Source organism: Macaca mulatta, chromosome 12 (genome assembly GCF_049350105.2).
Source record: "Macaca mulatta isolate MMU2019108-1 chromosome 12, T2T-MMU8v2.0, whole genome shotgun sequence".
NCBI lineage: Eukaryota > Metazoa > Chordata > Mammalia > Primates > Cercopithecidae > Macaca > Macaca mulatta.
The window spans coordinates 121,721,387-121,741,439 of NC_133417.1; the positions used below are offsets into that span (position 1 = coordinate 121,721,387).

At 44.7% G+C, this 20,053-nt stretch overlaps 1 long non-coding RNA gene across 1 annotated transcript; it reads left to right on the plus strand.

Moving 5' to 3' along the window:
• On the plus strand, positions 1-19,184 carry LOC106992721 (uncharacterized). The gene is made up of 4 exons (XR_013402146.1): positions 1-60; positions 174-305; positions 1,370-1,444; positions 10,491-19,184. It is a non-coding gene; the product is annotated as an uncharacterized LOC106992721 (long non-coding RNA).
• The last annotated feature ends 869 nt before the right edge of the window (positions 19,185-20,053 follow it).

The following is a 20,053-nucleotide window of genomic DNA, read 5'->3' on the forward strand; positions in this document are numbered from 1 at the left end:
GGAAAATGAATGCAGAGAATGGACAGCAGAGGGAGCCCTTGATGAGTTTTGACCGTCAAGGTAAGAAGATGGAGAGAGGGACACTTTCCCTGGTGCTCTCGGACCATGAGCTTATTTCTCCCCACTCTGTCTTTACTTCTTTACAATAACAGTTGTATATTATTTCCTAACAGAAGTGGCCATGATGTGCTAGCAATTGTGCCTGTCCTCACAATGCTCTGTGAGCTTGCTGCTTTATTCCTTCCTCTTTACAAGATGAAGAAAGTAAGGCTCAGAGAACTACCCCAGGTTGAATTACACAACTGGTACGTAATTGAGTCAGGATTCCAATTCTTAGGGCTCTAGGATTTTAAGTGAATCCTCATGCCAAAGTCACTGTTCTGTGCCCTCACATCTATGGTCCTTTTTCCCCCTCTGCAAATGCAAAGGGCATTAGAAAGACACTCTCAGAGTAACGTAGTAGGTTCATTTTAGCAGGGACATTTCAGAAACACAATGCATTAACTCAAGGGAGGTACCCCACACCCAGCAGGCTTGTGGGGAAAGATGTGGAGGCTGGTAGCAATGGCAGTATCCAGGATGTGGATATGGGGGCTTTAAAATCCCCCCATAATTTCCATTTACCACCACCCCCACCTGGTCTCTTTTAAAAAAATTGATATTATCTGAATCTTATGTCAAAAGCTTGCAAATACGCTTCAAAATCCTTCCTGGCTGCCACCTCCCAACCTTCCCTAAGCTCCACTGTGTCTGGCCTTTCCTGGCAGCACTCAGGCTCCCTCTGGTGAGTAATGGTGGGCTGGGCCAGGCTGTGTGTGCTTGGAGACCCTCAAAACGAAGGAGCTCCAATTCCACATCCATAGTTGCCACAAAATAAAGGCTCCTGTCTTCTCTCCTTCTTTTTCTGGGACCCCCACTGCGTAGCTCGGCATGGGACCAAGTCTTCAGGGGGGCTCAGCAAAGACTTGGTGACAAGCTGATTGATGGATTCCCGGCTTGCCTGCTCTCTCGCCCACGCCTGCAGGCTCTGGCCCTGGTCCACTGTCCGGCTGCCTGAGGGGTCTGCTTTTCTTTGTTGAGTCAGCACCAATGAGTCAGGGCCAAAATCAGCTGCGGGGAGTGGGGAGTACTGCAGGAAATTGTGGGGATGGAGTAAGAATTTAGTGGTCCTAAAGGAAGGTATAGCCAGGAGCATCTGAAGGGTTGGCACTGTGGGAGGTGGTCAGAGGAGGATCCTCTCTGACCTGCTGATGTTGTTGACCAGTGGCTCTTGATGGAGCACTTTCCTGTAGTAAATCACAAGAGCTTACTCAAGTCATTGCCTAAGGCCCTAAAAAGGAACCCCAGTCTTGTCTCTTTTGTGCTTCAGCTCTACTCTTCTAGAGATGCCAAAATGGAACCAAATCTCCATGAACTCTGCTAATGGAAGACGAGGAAAAGGCAGGTAAGTGAAATTCTCAGATACATCCCAACAGCAGCTCAACCCTATCCTTTTGCTGGAGCTGCTGAGTTTTCATCCTCAGTGGCTGATGGCATCGGCTGCCCTCCTTCTGTATTTGCTCATGCACAGGTTGTACACACTAGTAGTGTGGACAGGGGGAGAGTTGGATATTGCTGGAAGGTAGGTAAGGATGGGCTCATGATGTGTCTCTATACTCAGATTTGCAGGTCCCAGGGAGGTTTGTTCATTTTGTCCTACTAGGCCTCACAACAGGTGCCCCTCAGCCCCCTAAGACAGGAACAAGGAACAATAATGATTCCAGGAAGGGAAGTCCTACACCTTTTATAGAACAGCATTGGTGGAACACACCCAGACTTCCCATATCCTGTGCCCAGGAAGACCATGCAACAAAGACCATGCAACAAACAGACCCTCGTGCGTCCTTCCTTATTACTGCCATTCTTTTGGTAGACAGAAGCCCAAAATATTTTCAAGGGGACATTCTCATTCTCCATGGCCCTCTCTCAATGATCTGTCTCTTGGGAATGAAAGAAGCTCAAGAGGCCAGCTTAGCCAGGCACAGTAGCTCATACCTGTAGTCCCAGCTACTTGAGAGGCTGAGGAAGGAGTTGTCTTCACCCCTCAAGAGGAGGGCAGTGGTGAAAACAGGTCTTGGTTTAAAAATTGAAGACTAGGGCAGTTGTTACCACATGATGACGTCACAGAGTCTTGGTGTATCCCAGACAGATGAGGTCTTAGAGATGACCTGATGCAACATGGAGATTAGGAGGCTGGGCTCTAGTGTCAGGCCATTTGCATTCTATCAGTAATTATTCTTAGTATCTGAGTACTCTTGCTACCCACTGGGCAAGTTTCCTAACCTCTTGAGGCCTCTGTTTCCTGGTCTATAAAATGAGGCTAATAATAATATCAACCTCATAGGTTGTTATAAGGATAAAATGAGATAATTTTTCTAAAACGCTTATCCAGACAAATGATAAGCAATCAATTTATGTTTGATATTTTTTATCATTATGTTATCCTCTTCACTTCATAGACATTGAAACTAAGGCCCTAAGAGGTAATGTTTCTTAAAGTCACAAAGGCAAACTAATTGTATATGAACATTTCCATTGCTTGGAAATAAGGGAACATAAGCCAGGAAAGGCCAGGTTATGTTGCAGTAATAACTCCCAAATGTCCACTTCCTGCCTACATTCCATGTCCACTGTGGGTCCAGCTGTAGGCTCTACTAGGTCCTATTACTGTCCTTTCTTCAGGACCCAGGCAGATGAAGTACATGGCCAGTCCTTCGGAAGTGACTCGGACCACTTCTGCCCACATTTCATGAACAAAGCAAGCCACATGGCATATGGGAGTTCAACAGTGTGGGTAAGCATAATCTTACAGGGAGGTAACCAGATATTGGTGAATAATAATATAATTTATGACCATCTGCTATCTAAGCAAAGATGATCTTAGTGTGAGCTATCCCCTGGCATTAACCAACTGAAACACCTGCCCCAAGATGTCAAAATCAGTATGCGAAACTAGACGGCCCTTCTGCAGCATTAACAGAAACATCTATTGATGCCCACTCCTTGAAAAAATATCTCAAAAGCCCCAAACCATGGACAGAATAACAACTTCCACTTACTGAATATTAACCACACTGAGTCATGTGACTCACCCTAGGATGTCCTTCCTTATACCAGAACATCACAGAGGGCTCACCTCCCTTCTCCCCTCTTAAAGTGTTTTCAACCTATCCCATCCTATTTCATTCCCTTTTTTGCATTTCATTCCATTAGTGTCTGCTGATTTGGTGCTAATCACTGGTCTAGATGGTAGAAACACAAGAGAAGGGGGCACAGATCTTATCCTTAAGGAAGGAGGAAAACTTCCTTCCAGTGGGGGAAGACTAATAGTAAAGTCAATACATAGAATATATTGTAAGTGCTGGTATGGGCTGAAGGCTGTGAAACCACAAAGGAGAGTCACTTAATCTAGCATGGGAATGTCAGAAAAGTTTGGCATGGGAAAGCTGAGGTTGCTGGAATTTCATTCTTAAAAAGGTGTGAGAATTATGCAACTAGTCATCATGATGATGTTGGAGACAAACATTTATATCTTTTTAGAAGCAAGTATTCAGGGTTCCTAGTATTTCTTATTTATTAGCAAGCATCTTTTCTGAGTGTTGGGCATTGGCAATGTGCTAGGCAGTTAAATGACACAGTCCATGCCTTTTGGGACTTAAGTAAGCATAGGGTCTCAAAGAATAGGTCTCTCTTGAAGACCAGAATAAGTCTTAAAGAAAAGGTGAATCTCCCAGGGAGCTTGTTCATAATGCAGACTTGTGGGGTCTACCCTAGATTTTCTGGATGTGGGACCCAGAAATTGACATTTCAAACAAGTGCCTATGATATTTTGATCACACTTGAAGTTTGAAGGTTACTGCTCAAAAGAGAGCCATAATATTGATGCATGTAGAGAGGGCCCAGGGAAAAATGGGGTGAGCATATTGAACAAAGAAATACATTGGAGTAAAAAATATTTGTGTTACCTGTGAGTCAGAGGCCAATGCCCTTTGAAGTGTGGTGTAAAGGTTAGAGAACTTGGCATTTCTTTTTCAAGGCTGCTGTTGACTTCAGTTCAGGACCATCTCTTCAAAACTGCTTTCTTGTGCTAACATGTTTCTTTCTTTCTTTTTTTTTTTTTAATTGTGTTGCCTTTTATCTCTTCCAATAAAACAATTTTATGGCAGAATCTGGTACCCACTTTGTGTACAACAGCCAATTAGAGGTAAAGGTGATTAATGAATAAGGACTAATGACATCTCTCTGTCAGCTTACAGTTTACAAAGAACTTAGATTGGTCTCTATCTTTTTTTTTTTTCTTAAGAGGGTCTCCTTCTGTTGCTCAGGCTGGAGGGCAGTGGCACAATCATAGCTCACTGCATCCTCAAACTCCCGAGCTCAAGCATTCCTTCTACTCAGCCTCATGAGTAGCTAGGACTACTGCTGCATACCACCATGCCTGGCTAGTATTTTAAATTTTTGTAGAGATGGGATCTTGCTTTGTTGCCCAGGCTGGTCTTGAACTCTTGGCCTCAAGCAATCCTCCTGCCTTGGTCTCCCAAAATGCTGGGACTATAGTTGTGAGCCACAGCACCCAGCCTGTCTCATTTGATTCACCAATACCATGGAGATAGGTGTTCTTATTAGCTTCATTTTTCTGTTGAGGAAGCTGGATTTGGAGAGGATAGGCAACCTACCCAAGGTTATATAAGGTGATGATAAACTAGCCATGCTGAGATGTGCTTTGTTGAGAACTGTCTTTGGGACTATTCCATCATCTCTAATAACTCTGAATGAGCAGTTGGCCTCATTTATACCCAGACTGCCTCTGGCAGAGAATTCACTCCTACAAGAAAGCTCTATGAATCCCACACCTATCACTTGATCCCCACCCTTGGATTCTGGCATCCCTTAACACTGTGGTGGTCCAGGTAAGTGTGAGGGAGAGAAGGCAGAAAAGACCAAATGAAGGGTCAGAAGATGGAGGCCTCATCTCACTCCCTAAACCCAGCAGACTGTCTATAGCCCACGGGATGAACTTTAGGAAAACCATAAAGAAGTTTTATGTGGTTTTCAGTCCTCTTCATCTCCTGTCAACTGTCTCCTTCACCTCTGGCCCCTTGCCTAACTTTTAGCTTGGTGTTCTCCTTTCTGTCCCAATGAGACTGAACTCTCTCAAAGTGAAAAAATTAGGGAGCTTGTGTGTTACTCAGGGGTATATTTTTGCTTTGAACACAAGGCCAATTTTGGGAGCTGTATAACCCTAAGGAACAGATGATTCAGGGGGAGAGTCTTGACTGGGAAGGAATCTCTCGGTTGTCTGTCATTAGGGAGTGTCTTAGTCCATTCAGGCTGCCATAACAAAATATCATAAACTAGGTGCTCATAAACAACAGAAATGTATTTCTCACAGCTCTGGAGGCTGGGAAGTTCAAGAACAAGGCAGATTTGATGCCTAGTGAGGGCCTGCTTTCTGGCTCATAGATGGTGCCTTCTAGGTATGTTTTCACATAATGGAAACGGTCAGCTAGCTCTCTAGGGCCTCTTTTTCTCTCTCTTTTTTTTTTTTTTTTTTTTTTGGAGATGGAGTCTCGCTCTGTTGCCAGGCTGGAGTGCAATGGCACGATCTTGACTCACTGCAACCTCCACCTCCTGGGTTCAAGCGATTCTCCTGCCTCAACCTCCGGAGTAGCTGGGACTATAGGCTCCCGCCACCACGCCCGGCTAATTTTTGTATTTTTAGTAGAGATGGGGTTTCACTGTGTTGGCCAGGTTGGTCTCGATCTTTTGACCTCATGATCCGCCCACCTTGGCCTCCCAAAGTGTTGGGATCACAAGCATGAGCCACCACACCTGGCTCTAGGGCCTCTTATAAGGGCACTAACTCCATTAATGATGGCTCCATTCTCATGACCTAATTCCCCTCCCCAAGTCCCTACCTCCAAATACCATCACCTTGCAGTTTAGGATTTCAACACAGAAATATTGCAGGGCCACAAACATTCTGACCATAGCAGGGAGAATTCCAGAGAACTGTTTTCAGACCTCTGGTGAAAGGAGGAAAAAAACCAAAGACCCTAGAGAGTCTCCTTCCTTTTCTTTTCTTTTTTTTTTTTTTTTTTTTTTTGAGACGGAGTCTCACGCTGTTGCCCAGGCTGGAGTGCAGTGGCGCGATCTCGGCTCACTGCAAGCTCCGCCTCCTGGGTTCACGCCATTCTCCTGCCTCAGCCTCCTGAGTAGCTAGGACTACAGGCGCCCGCCACCGCGCCCGGCTAATTTTTTGTATTTTTAGTAGAGACGGGGTTTCACTGTGGTCTCGATCTCCTGACCTTGTGATCCGCCCGCCTCGGCCTCCCAAAGTGCTGGGATTACAGGCTTGAGCCACCGCGCCCGGCCATCTCCTTCCTTTTCTTTGTTATGTACTTTCTGTGTTAGTTCTTTGTTGTGGCACCAGCAATAGAAGATAGCCTTGTCTTTAGAAAACTGGGCTAGCATCCCAGCTCCACCAAACATTTGCAGTGACCTTGACAAGTTTCTTTACCCCTGTTAGGCCCAGTTCCCCCATTTGTTGAGTGGATATAGAAAGGCCCACCCTGTCCACCTCTGAGGGTGTCTGTGATACTGAAAGGAGAAGCTGTGCAGAGGGGAATTAGTGCCAGCTGCACAGCATGGAACATTCCTGGGGGACACTTGTGCAGAGTCAGAATGGAGGTGTGCAACTCCTGAGGACAGGTCTTTATGAGTGACAGCTCTGAGTCCAACGAGGGATTTCCACTGATCATCCTGCCATGAACATGAGCAAGGGTCACCAGTGAAGCTGTCGTAGCCATCAGAAGCTAATAAGGCAGTAGAGGGGACTGGTTCAGAGGGTGGGCTTGAACCAGATTACCTGGGTCGTCTTGACTCTGGCCCTCCCTAGCTATGTGACTCTGGGAAGACATTTAACTTCTCCAAACCTCAGTTTCCCCATTTGTAAAATGGAGATAATAACAATTTCTATCTCAAGAAATTTCTCTGAAAATTAAATAAGACAAGAGTGGAGTGCTTAGCAAAATACTTGGCACAAGAAAGAAGTCCATGAGTGTTAGCTGCTGTTTTTATTACTATATTTTACTACATGAACTAAGCTGAGGTCAGTGCTTTTCTGGGTGGTCACAGGGCCTGTACTGGAGGGGCCTGAAAGGCACAGGCTAGGCACTGAGCAAGTGGAAGAATTAATTAAATTGGTAAACTGATGCAATCGATGAATAATGCATTGACACTTGTACATACCATAGACAGGCAAATGCACGTCTGATTGGATTGTTCTGTTTCTGTGTGCTCTCTGAAGTGTAGGGGTAGGGCCAGTCACACAGGAGTCCATATGCTGCGACATCCTGTAAAACAGACAGAATTAGACTCTGTTTTGCCTCACAGTCCTCTCTTGGGTCCCTCAAGGGAAAGAGGACTGACTGTGACTGTAAAGCTTTTCATACTGGCCATGTGGCCACTTCCAGCCCTGACTCACATTCGTCTGTATGTATATTCTCAGCACCAAACCCCTCCTCCAATGTGCTCCTCCTCCCCCACCTTAATCTTAAATGAAAATGAAAATGAGGCTGCAGGAAAGCTGCTCTGCTGTTTTATTGAAAACAGGTCTGGTTGGTAACAGTTTGCAGTTCCTGGGCTCAAGTGATCCTCCCCGCTCAGCCTCCAGAGTTGCTGGGACTACAGGCATGCACCACCATACCTGGCTACTTTTTAAATTTTTTTTGTGGAGAAGTGGTCTCACTATGTTACCATGCTGGTCTTAAACTCCTAGACTCAAGCAGTCCTTCTGCCTTGGCCTCCCAAAGGGCCACTACTCCTGGCCCATGCAAATATTCTTATCCCCAGCCCCCATCTTTCTTTACACAAAAGTTTTGCAGGTTAAATAGATATGGACCTACTTGTTTTACTTAACCATATACCTTGGAGATATTTCCATAGTGTTCCATACAGAGCATGTTCATTCTTGGCTTTTACTAGCTGCATAGAATTGTTTTCCTTTTCTTTCTTTGTTTTGTCCTCCCTCCCTCCCTCCCTCCCTCCCTCTCTCTCTCTCTCTCTCCTTCCTTCCTTCCTTCCTTCCTTCCTTCCTTCCTTCCTTCCTTCCTTCCTTCCTTCCTTCCCTTCCTTTCCTTCTTTCCTTTCTTTCCTTTCCTTTCCTTTCTTTCTTTCCTCTTGCCCCTTCCCTTCCTTCCCTTCCCTTCCCTTCCCTTCCCTTCCCTTCCCTTCTCCTCCCCTTCCCCTCCCCTTCCCCTCCCCTCCCCTTCCCCTCCCCTTCCCCTCCCCTGCCCCTCCCCTTCCCCTTCCCTTCCCTCTTTCTCACTTTTTCTCTCTCTCTCTGTTTCTTTCTTTCCTCCTCACTTGGTCACCCAGGCTACAGTGCCATGGTGTGATCACAGCTCACTGCACTGCAACCTCTACCTCCTACACTCAAGGCATCCTCCCACCTCAGCCCAGCCCCCGAGTAGCTGGGACTATAGGATAGGTATGCACCACCACACCTAGCTAATTTTTTCTTTTTTCTTTTTTTATAGAGACAGGGTTTCGCCACATTGCCCAGGCTGGTCTTGAACTCCTGGGTTCAAGCAAACTAATCCGCCTGCCTCAGCCTCCCAAAGTGTTGGTATTACAGGTGTAGCCACCGCACTCGGCCAGAATTTTCATTGTATGCATCTACCAGAATTTATTTAAACCAGACATTCTATTAATGAATATTTAGGTTTGTTCCCATTATTTTGTGCCACAGTGGGCAGATCTTACGTAAATGTTTTCCTAAAGGCTGAGGAAGCTGACAGATCAAAGAGGCTGACAAATCCAGTGTCTCACATTTAATAGGGATTTATGAACAGAAGCCATCATCTCAGCAGGAGATAGTAGATCCTGGGCCATTACTCCCCCAGACCCAGGGCTTCTATACCCTAGAGAAGAAATGTGTAGGATAATTGAAGTTGGCCCCTTAAGGAAAGGCAAGAATGCTATGTGAATCTGCCTAAGGGCAGGATTTATGGTCAAGGTTGTTTTGATCTAAGGGCAGGATTTATGGTTAAGTACATGCTCTTACACAAGGAACAGTAGATAAAATAGAAATCTTAGAGGTATTCCCGAAACTGGGATTAATCAGAAGTCAACATGGTGGATTAGCATGTAAAATGGAGTTGCTTTAACCCGCACATCTTTGCTATTATAAATAGCGCTATTTTATATATATATATAAAATATGATTTATATTTTATATATGATATATAATATGATTTATATTTTATATATGATATATATATGTCTGTGAATCTTGCTGTTTTCTTTTATGATTTTATTTTCAGTCTGTAAGATTGAACATACGTCATTTTGTTTATACATGTGTATAGACTGAGTATTTGTGTTCCCCCATCAAATATGCTGAAGCCCTAACTCCCAATGTGATTCTATTGGGGGATAGGGCCTGTGAGGAGGTATTGAAGTTAAATGAGGGCATAATGGGGCCCTGACCCATTAGGCCTGGTGCCCTTGTAAGAAGTGCGAGAGACATCAGAGATCTTTCTCTGCCATGTGAGGACACAGTGAGAAAGTGGCTGTCTGTAAGTCAGGAAGACATGCTTTACCGGGAACCAAATCAGCTGGCTCCTTCATCTTGAACTTTCTGGCGTCCAGAACTGTAAGAATACATTTCTGTTGTTTAAGTCACCCAGTCTATGGTGTTTTGTTATGGCATCCTGAGCTTACTAATACAGTAAGCATGTCTGAAAGCTAAAATTGCCAGAAATAGAAACGTGGAATCACGAGGTCAAGACGGGAATGCATTTACAAATTTGATACGTGTTGCCGAATTACTGAATGAAAGGGATACCTGCTTTAATTCCCTTCAGCAGTACACAGCAGTGCCTGTTTTTTACCCACAGCTTCACCATCAAATTGTTTTCAAACTTAGTGTTTTCCCCTAAACTGAAAGGTGAAAGTGATTATTTTATATTCTTAACCTATTTTATTTACCAAGGAAATGCTCTATTACTATTGTAAATTGAATACTAGCCTATTTTTCACATATAGAATGTAACTGTCAAAATAAAAACAAAGAAAAAAGTACTGTTAAATGTGTGCTGGATGTTGTTGCCTATAGAAAGGTCTGAGTCTGAGATGTGTTCTTTCTTGTTAAAAAGAGAAATCAGGAATTTTAAGGGGGTGTTAATGACAGGTTGAAACTGAGGCTTCTTGCTGATGTAATCCAACAGTGGAAATCAGTCTGACTGTGGTCCCAGACTCTCTTACCTTCTGCCATTCCGCCCAATCTGCTGTTGTGTAGCTGAGGCGATACTGTGTTAGGTAAGCCAAGGGAGCCATCAGCTAGGTGGTTCTACACACATAACTGCAAAACCAGCCCAATCCGGTTCAACTTTGTGTTACTTCATGTAACTGAAAATGGTTAATTTTCAGTTACCTCCATGTTGCAGGTGACCTAAGCAAACCCAAATGGACCAAATGCAAAGCTGATGGAATCTTAAGTGCTCAGACCAAGGAATGGGGACACCACATGGCATGATCCAATCAGATTTAGCCCTGGAAAGATCATCCCATGGCAAGATCCAGTTAGATCACACTTCCTGGCATCACCTTATTGCAAGATCCAAGATCATGCCTTTACCTTCTGCCTATAAAACCTGCCCCAGCCCCCAGCTCCAGGAGACAGATTTGAGCCAGTCTCCTGTCTTTTCTCTGCAGCCTTGCAATAAACTTTTCTTTCTACAAAAACCCAGTGCTTTGGTGTTTGGATTTTTTTTTTTTTTTGGATACAGGGTCTCGCTCTGTAACCCAGGCTGGGGTGCAGTGGCACAATCATGGCTCACTGTAGCCTTAAACTCTGGGGTTCAAGCAGTCCTCCTGCCTCAGCCTCCCAAGTAGCTGGGACTACAGGTGCATGCTACTACACCTGGCTAATTTTAAAACATTTTTTTGGAGAGACAGAGTCTCACTATGCTGCCCAAGCTGGTCTTGAACTCCACCTTGGTCAGTTCTCCCACCTTGGCCTCCCAAAGTGCTGGGATTACAGATGTGAGCTACTACCCCCAGCCATGTTTGGCTTTTCATTGCATGCAGTCAAACAGACCTAGTTCAGTTTGGTAACACACATACCTGTTTGCGCACAAGGAAGGCTTGATCCTGCTTATAGGCTCACTGGGTAAAAGTGAGGAGGTCCCTGAGGCTCACCACATGTTGGCCTTGTCCTAGGAATTAGAAAGGTGCCTGCCTCTTGCACTTTCCCAGGGAGGAAGGTTCTGGAGCAGGAGTTTTACCCTAGTTTCTGACCAAGTGCCTGCTAATGGTAGTTTCCTAAGTCACATTTTTTAGGCTTTTTAAAAATTAGTAGACTTTATTTTTTAGAATAGTTTTAGATTTAAGGAAAATTTGAGCAGATAGCACAGAGAGTTCCCATATGCCCTCCATATATACATAATGTTCCCTATTATTAACATTTTACATTCGTGTGCTCTATTTGTTATAATCAGTGAAACAATATTGATACATTATTATGTGCTATGGTCCATAGTTTCTACCTGATGTCTATTTCTGTTTGAGGATCTCATCCAGGGTACCACAGTACATTTACTTATCATGCCTCCTCACATTCCTTTTGGCTGTGACAGTTTCTCAGACTTTTCTTGGTTTTAATGATGTTGACAGTTCTAAGTAGCACTGGCCAGGTATTTTGTAGGAAGCCCCTTTATGGGAATTAGTCTGATGTTTTGTTTCATGATTAGCCTGGGATTTTGGGTTTTTGGGAAGAGGACCACAGAGGTAAAGTGCCATTTTAATGACATCGTATCAAAGGCACATGTTACCGACATGATTTATCACTGTTACTGTTGATCTTGATCACCCGGTTCAGCAGTGTTTATCTGGTTTCTCCACTGTTAAGGTACTCTTTCCCCGCTTTCCTACTCTTTGGAAGGAAGTCACTCTGCCCAGCCCACACTTAAGGAATGGAGAGTTACGTTCCGTCTTCTGGAGGGTACAATATCTACATCAATTATTTGGGATTCTCCTATAGGATATTTTTTTTTCTCTTTCCATTTATTCGGTTACTTCTATCAGTGTGGATTTATGGATATTTATTTTACATTATTTTTGGGTTACAAATCAACACTACTTCATTTTATTGCTTAACTTTTTCCAGCTTTGTCCATTGGTAGCTCTTTCAGTTGGCTCCTGCGTCCCTTTGACATATCCCCATTATGGTAGGGTTTTGTTTATTTTTTTGAGATGGAGTCTCGCTTTGTCGCCCAGGCTGGAGTACAGTGGCACCAAGTGGCTCACTGCAAGTTCCGCCTCCTGGGTTCACGCCATTCTCCTGCCTCAGCCTCCCACGTAGCTGGTACTACAGGTGCCCGCCACCACGCCCAGCTAATTTTTTTGTATTTTTAGTAGAGACAGGGTTTCACCACGTTAGCCAGGATGGTCTCGATCTCCTGACCTCGTGATCCGCCTGCCTCGGCCTCCCAAAGTGCTGGGATTATAGGCGTGAGCCACCGCACCCAGCCCGTTTTGTTTTGTTTTTTAAGAGACAGAGTATACATCTGTTGCCCAGGCTGAAATGCAGTGGCACAATCATGGCTCTGCAACCTCAAACTCCTGTGCTCAGGTGAACCCTCCTGCCTCAGCCTCCTGAGTAGGTGCGACTACAGGCATGCACCACCGCACCTGGCTAATTAAAAAAAAATTGGGGGCATGCATGGTGGCTGACGCCTGTAATCCCAGCACTTTAGGAGGCCAAAGATGGATCGCTTGAGACCAGGAATTCGAGAGCAACCTGGTCAACATGGCAAAACCTTGTCTCTACCCAAAATACAAAAAAAATTAGCCAGGCGCGGTGGCACATCCCTATAGTACCAGCTACTTGGGAGGCTGAGGCGGGAGGATCACTTGAGCTTAGGAGGCAGATGTTGCAGTGAGTTGAGATTGCGCCACCGCACTCCAGCCTGGGTAACAGAATGAGACCCTGTCTCAAAAAAAAAAAAAAAAAAAAAGGATAAAAAGAAAATTGCAGGGGGTAAATTATACATAATTGAGTGTGGTCTTGCTATGTTGCCCAGCAGATCTCAAACTCCTGGGCTCAAATTGTCCTCCCACCTTGGCCTCCCAAAGTGCTGGGATTACAGGCATGTACCACTGTGCCCAGCTGTATTGTAGGTTTTTTAAAAAATTCATTTTTGATCATTTCCTTATTTTCTGGTATTTCAAGATATTCCAAACTCATTTTGTATATTTCTTGCTGCAGTCCTACTAGAATCAGGCATTTCTTCAAAGAATGCTAATTCTTTTTATATTGGACAGTGTTACTAGAAAACCAAGATCTGGATGCTAAGTGTACTTATAGCTACTGGGATGTTAAGTCACATTTTTAATGTGCTGAAAACATTTAAGATTGCCTATATTTCTAGTCTCTCCTTAATTCCCTGATAATTCCTATTAAAACTAATTGGTCGCCTCACAGTTTCCCCAAAAGGCCTTGAGGTTTTATTCTTTTTGTCTGTTTGTTTTTTAATTTTTGTCCCCACTTTGTTTAAATCCTTCCTGTCCTTCAAGCTTCAGGCCTCCTTCTGCCTCCACCTCCCACCCTACCACCCCAGCTTCCTTTTTGACATTGCTGCCTCTTATCTCCTGCTTCAGGAGGCTCTAACAATGCAAATGCAACAGAAGCCTGATTTATTCTTGGAAACAGTTCCATGAAAACCAAGCAGGAAGGAATTTAGAAAGGAATATAGCAGCTATATAATATCTTTTGTCTCCATTTTTTAAAAATTTAGTTTTGTGGTTTGAACCCATATAACCAGACTATCTGAATTTTATTAGGGCTTTTTTTTTTTTTCCTGTCTTTTCAGGGTTCAGATGGGGGCACCTGGGTTGAGTTTTGTGACTCAGGGCTAGAGCTGAACTTTGAATCCTGTGCCCAAGCACTGCATTTGTGAAGCAGGAACAGAGAGAAGCAGTGAAGGTGGGCGATGCTTTGAGATCACTTTGTCCAGACTGTCTACTTTAGTTTTACAGATGTAGAAACTGAGACCCAGGGAAGGGAAGAAATACCCAGAGACATATGACTCATTAAAGGAAGAGTTGGGTCTAGAAGAATTTTTTTTTTAACTATAGGATTGGCCAGGCTGTGTCTAGAATTTTTTGTTGGTGTTCCAATGTGCTTTCTGCTGCTGTGTAAGGACTTCTGATTGTTTTCCCGAAGAAATTTGTCTTAAAATCCCCATCCTGTAGCCCTGAGGCACCCAATGACATCCTGGTAGAGGGAGCAGCCCAGTTTTTCAAAGATGCATGCATTTTGTAACCAGTGAGACCTGAATTGAAACCCTAGCTCCATCCCTTAATAGCCATCTGATCTCCAGGCAATCTCTCAGATTCTCAGTTTTCTTATCTGTAAAATGGGCATAAGGATGCCTGGGCCCACAGGTGTGTTTTATGGCTTAAGCAAAAGCATGGTTATGAAGGCACCTAGAGCATACATACCAAGCACATAACTGGTGCTCAGCATTTCTTCAAGGATCATTCTGTGGCTTCCCATGTGTATCCCCAGTATCCTGAAACAAATAGAAACCTCCTGGGTTACTTTTACTTCCTTTGTATCTCTACAAAGCGGAACACACAACAGATGTTCAAAAGCCCTTTCTGGATGAAGGAATGCCACAAAGAGCTCACCCCATAGGGAGACAATGGAGGGTCAAAAGGTGTTTGTGCAGTGTGAAGGAGAAGGAAAACAGGTGAGTGAGGTAGATGGGCAATGGAACAGCTGGGCCAGGCGCTCATTTTACATTCAGACGGAGTACTCTGCAGGGAGAGGGACTGCCTGAGGCTTCCCAGGGAGAGATCTGCTGAGCCAGGCCTCTGCCCAGTGGTCAGGGTGGAGGCCAGATAAAGAATCAGGGAGCCTGAAGCCCCTGTGCTTTCATCATTTCCAGCCTCCTGCCCCTGCTTGGGGCCTGGGCACGTTCACAGCTGAACAAGATGTAGCAGGAAACCATGAATCAAGGGGGTGAAGGCATTAATGAAGCTGAGCTGACTTCTGGCTCTAAATTCCTTTCCCTTTGCTTTCAGGCTTGCTGTGGCCTGTTGTCTCTGCCCGGCAGAGTCTGGTGGCTGCTCTTGGCTCTGCCTTTCAAATCACATTGCGAGCTGGATGAAAGCAAGAACCAAGGGGCCTCAGCAGGCATAAAGGAAAGTCAGAATCTGGAGACCAAGATTTATTGCTGCAGAGATGGGTGCCCTTTTTGTAGCATGACTTTTATGGAAAGGGCAGTTTTCTTTGCATTAAGTTTGTCTGTAAGAGTCAGTATGACATAGAGCAGGGTGTAGCAAACTTTTTCTGAAAAAATTAGATAGGGAATATAGGCTTTAAGGGGTATGCAGTGTCTCCTGCAAATATTTCAACACTTCTGTTATAGCAGCCAATGTATAGTTGGCAGGACTATACATTATATAATGTATAGATGAACAGATGTGGCTGTGTTCCAGTAGAACTTTATTTATGGACACTAAAATTTAAATTCCATGTAACTTTCATGTGTCACAAAATATTAATCTTTTCATTTTTTTCAACTATTTAGAAGTGTAAAAATCCACCTTGGCTTGATGGCCACACCAAAACAAGCCCTAGGTCAGATGGCAGAAGGCAGTCTGCAGACCTGCTCAGGGTACAGCATGGCCTTGGGAGTCAGACGGGCTTGGATTCAAACCCGGCCTCAGCTCTATACTTGCTATCCGACCTTATTGAGTGACTTGATCTCTCTGAATCTATCCATATATAGGGACAATTTCCTATCCATATATAGGGATAATAATGTCTACCTTAGAGAGTGTTAGTAGCCAATAAATGAAGGTACAAAGAACCTAACATGGACCATTTGAAGTCCTTGATAGGAGGATGTTATTATTATTGCTTTTCTCAACCTCATCCTTAAGAACACTAGTAATGAGAGCTGAAAGCAATATTCTACTGTGCACATCTACCCAGAACCTCTGAAGTCTATTTATAAAGACAGTCATCATAGACTTTTTACAAAAACTGTAATGCCCTGCTTTTCGCCACAATTATCTTTTTTGTTACAATTCAACTTAACAGATTGCTCACAAAGCACAACTATGCACAAGGCTCAGAGTGCAGCAGGATTGGAAAGTTGAACTTGACACAGTTCCTGCCAACAGATAGATATCTCTCTAGAAGGGGAGATACGATACAAATCCAAACAACCATAAATCAAAAAAGCATGTGGAATAAGACCTCCAAGAGCGGCAATCATGTCTCCCATTTACTAAGTACCAAGCCCTGTACTAAATGCTTTCTTTATATATGTTGATCTTATTATATAACCTCATGAGGAGGGGACTATTATTATTCCCATTTGATAAGTGGGAGAATGGAGACAGGGAGATCATGAAGGTTCTTGCCCAGGGTCACACTTAAGTGAGCAGAGAACAGAGAATCAAAACAGAGATCCAGACCTGGCTGATGCAGGAGCCAGAACTTTCCCCACTAGCTTTCAACTGCCCCTGGAGCTCAGGAAGTCCATCCTGGCTCTGATGGCTGGGAAAGAGTCACAGAGGGGGCAGCTTTTAAGCTGTCCCTGAAGCCTAGGGAGGGTTACTCCAGGCATGGATGGGAGTAGGGATGGGAGGATTCAGTACCAGAACAGCGTGAGCAAATATCCTGTGGTGGGAATGTGGAATGCTCTCAGGCGTGTTGGGGGAACAGCAAGTGGCGTGGGAGTGTAGGGTGCATTCTGTACCAGTGTCCTTTTCCTCTGTGGACCTCCGGATGCCTCAGGGAGGGGCGAGGGAGAGGCAAAAGGTCTGATGACTTCACCAGACTTACATAAACAGGAACTTCCTTGCAACGAAGTATGACTTTCTCATTTTAAAACAATTTGCCAGGCAGTGTATTCAACTCTTCAGTCTTGCTTTTCCGTCCATAACTCCTCCCCCAACTTCCAGATGCAGCTTTCCTAGTGTGAAGGAGATGCTAAATTATGTCATAAAAACAGCGCTGGGCATAGAAGTGGCACGTGTCTGAACAGGCACTGTGTGACCCTAGGCTGGCCACTTTTCCTCTCTTGCCTCAGTTCCTGCAAACATAAAATTAGGAGTTAAGTGATACCTGAGTGTTTTCCAGTGATAACCTTCCAAATTATGGCGTACTAAGCCTGTCTCAGTAAGGGAAGCAGCCTTCACCTCTAGCTTAGAGGAGGTGATGCCACTTTGTAGCAACATTAAACGACTGCAGTTCCTGGGCTTGATGGGGGCTGGGATTAGAATTCTGAGCCTTTAACTTGTCAATGTGCTGCTTAGATAACTTGCTCCTTACTGGAGTTCATGGGAATCCATGTTCTTTGCCCATCCATCCACCAACACATCAACTTTCAATTAATTCATTTATTTATCTACACCTAGTCCCTGGAGCCAGACTGCCTGAATTTGAATCCTGGCTCTACCAGTTCTGTGACCGTGGTCAAGTTACAGAACCTCTCTGTGCCTTAGTTTCTTCTTCTGTAAGACAGGGATAACAGTAGAATCTGCCTTACAGGGTTGTGAGGATTAAATTAGTTCATGTGTGCACACACACACATAAATAAAATATCAAGTGCTTAAAACCACTCATGGCATGTAGTAAGCATGATGTAAGTGTATACTATTATTGTTATATTTGAAGCATGTTTTAAGTAGATAGTGTGTGCTGGATGCTCTGTTAGGAGCTTTTTCTATGAAACATAGCACTCTTCCCTACTGCCTTACAAGGTAGGCGTTATGAGCCTGCTTTTCATATGAATAAATGAAGGATTGAAGAGTCGACATGCCTTGTCTGAGATGTGCCACGGACTGGGCTGCAGAGGACAACCAGACACGTCAGCAGAGCCCAGGAGGCAGAGGCTGGAAAGAGCGGGCGGGTCACTGCCTGCCCCTGTCACCTAATAGCCAGCTCACATGGCCTCCCCGCTCACTATTTGGTTCTTGCTCCAACCCAGGCTCCTGCTGATGTCTTGTCTTGAACTGTGTAACCTGTCAACACATGAGAATCATTTGCAGCGACTGGGGAGTGATGTGATTTAGGAGCAGGGGAGGGGAGCTTGTGGAGAACAGAAAACTGCCGCTCCATTTTGGAGCTGCCTTTCAGCCTAGCCAAATGGGAAACTTCCTGCTTAGAAACAGTCAGGACACTAATACTCAGATGAGTGAAGACACACATGTCTCCACTAATATCCCAGGCGGATCAGACTGATTATGCTGCACTGTAGTGCAATTTCCTCTTGGTTTTTATTTCTTTGGCCCAACATTGTGCAGATGGTAAGCTCTGCTCACTGAAAATATGGAAATGATAAAATAGAAATATGAGGCATTTGGATATCACTTGAGTTGAAACTTGACACTGCAGGTCTGATTGAAAATCCAGCAGGCGTCTTTCAAGACCCTTTACTATGGCTCCTCATTTGCTTCAGGAGGCGCCTGACAAACTTGCCCAGTTCTCCCTAAATCTCGCTATTGTTAGCTCTGGCCCGGGCCACCTGCTTTCTCCTCACCAGAGATATTTGGCCAGATGATCCTTACCATTAAAGTCCCAGGATGTGTGTGCATGAGCACACACACACACCCCACACATGCGCCACACATGCATGCACATAAGTGCACACACACCACACATCACATGTGCACACATACCACACACACATACCACATATGTGTACGCATGCACATGCCACACCCGTACATGCACACTACACATACACATGCATACACATAAGCACATACCACATGCATACCATATATCACATACCACACACCATATAGATGCATGCATACACAAACATTACATGCATCACACACCACACACATACACGCACACATACTACATATACCACACATACATACACCATACATGCATGCATGTGCACACACATACCACACATATATCCCACAAACACACATGCCTTTTAGGTGCTGCCCAGTACTCCCCTTCTAGCTTTAAACTCTTCATGGAGAACTTTCTGCTGTCCACTGAACCTTTGGAGTTTCTCTTTCTTTTCTTTCTTTTCTTTTTTTTTTTTTCGAGACTGAGTCTCGCTCTGTCACCCAGGCTGGGGCTCAGTGGTGTGATCTCGGCTCACTGCAACGTCCGCCTCCCAGGTTCAAGCGATTCTCCTGCCTCAGCCTGTTGAGTAGCTGGGATTACAGGCGATCACCACCAAGCCTAGCTGATTTTTGTATATTTAGTAGAGATGGGGTTTCACCATGTTGGCCAGGCTGGTCTTGAACTGACCTTAGGTGATCCGCCCACCTCTGCCCCCCAAAGTGCTGGGATTACAGGCATAAGCCACCATGCCTGGCCACTGGAGTTTCTCTTTCATACTTTCCAAGGGACAAAGCACCCTCCTCTGTCCTTTGAGCTCTATCTCCTTCCTGCTCCAGAGCCCAGTTTCCAGAGTACCTCCTCCAGAAAGTCCTCCTTATTTTCCCCATCTTTGGTCAGGCTTCTGTTTGCCCTAGTGACCTGTACCTGTTTTAAAGTCGGCTGTCAACACAGAGATGCAGTGTTCTTAAAGTTTCAGGATGCCTTTCTCGTTCTCTAGGCCCTGCTGCAGTGGAATCCAGAGCCGTCACTCCTCTATACTTCTGGTGTTTTCTGTATTGATTGCAGATTCCAAGGCAACTTAGGTCTCCGCAGTATCATCAGGGGCTGATTGGAATTCTTGAAAACCTCTTCCCCACCCTACTCTCTGACTAGACCAATTTTAGTTTAATCAAACCTCAAGACTATATTTTCACCTGTTCCCTTTAATAATTAACTTGCTTCGAGGAATCCAAGAGAACCCAGACACAGTGATTGCTGACCTAGTTACTGACCCATCCTAATGACGCCTCTCCAGAGGTTCATCCTCTGGGCTCTGGCCCATTTCGTGTGAGAAAGTGAACTCCTATTGGGCACTAATTTTGCTTCTCAAGCCAGGTGGAAATATTGGCCTACCCCCTT